Below are 1,189 nucleotides of genomic sequence, written 5' to 3' on the forward strand. Positions count from 1 at the left end.
CCTGGAAATGCAGTTAAAAGAATAAATAAATACAACAATGAATTTTTGAGGGTGACCCCAAAAAAATTCCTCTTATTTGTTCATATCATAGCTGCTCTGCTATACAGAAGTTTCCCTGCCCCTTGTCTTCTACCAAAAAAAACCTTAGAATATTCTCAAAAAACAGGCATCCAAACATCTCACAGTAGCAAAAGATTAAGAGGTCCACGATTCCTTCACCCACAGTTTTTGACCTTGGAAGAGCATAGAGTGAGGTGTCTTTTATAGAAATGTTGAGACGTTCCACCAATTTTTCTTAAAAGTCTCAAATATAAATGTTACTTTTAGGATACATGGTAGATGATGATGATTAATATGTTACCATACTGCATATTTAAGAACGCCTGCATTCATGCTGTAGCTTGGTAGTCAGACTATGGTATAAAAGAAAGGCAGCAACTCCCAAGGAAAGGTATCACCATAACACAAAAAGAAGTAACAGCAATACATTGCACTAACCTACTTCTAAAGAGCTATGTTGTGTAGCTCATTGCTTGGCTGTTCCATACCACCACACTGGCATGATCACATTTATAATAAAATGTTATCATCAAACACCTATATATAACACTGATATGAAGCATACTACACCAGCCCAAGCGGGTTTGATTAGTAACAAACAATGAAAGAAGTCCACGTGTCACTGTTAAACTAGACAGTGCCTGCCAAGGAAGGGAGCGCATGACACATGAGAGAGTTGTACGCCCTCTGTACATCCATGGGCAACGGGATTCAACAAAAAGTGTTTTCATTTACAAGATGTTAAGGGCTCTGTAAAGAAAACTGAGAATTAAAGAATGTTTGGGGGTTGTTACTCTAGTGCTGTTTTGGGGGTGTGGGGGGGTGAGTTTGAAAGTTATTTGTTGTCTAGCCTAGAATACTTTATGAGTGGAAAGCCAGTAAAATATGAACACAACAAAAGCCACGGTAGAAGAAAACTGAGCAACCCAGAGGTCTTAAGTCTCTACATTTAAAAACTTATTGGCAAGTCTATGGAATTCATTTAAAGCCTCAGTAACTTACAGTCTGGAGAAAAAAGAAACCTTTTATACCAGTCTAACTAACAACCTGCTATATCTGACAGAAAACTCTGATTGTAGTAAATATTTATGATTATAAACAAATATTTCAGCAATATCAGGGAAGATAC

Source organism: Apteryx mantelli, chromosome 5 (assembly GCF_036417845.1).
Source record: "Apteryx mantelli isolate bAptMan1 chromosome 5, bAptMan1.hap1, whole genome shotgun sequence".
Classification (NCBI taxonomy): domain Eukaryota; kingdom Metazoa; phylum Chordata; class Aves; order Apterygiformes; family Apterygidae; genus Apteryx; species Apteryx mantelli.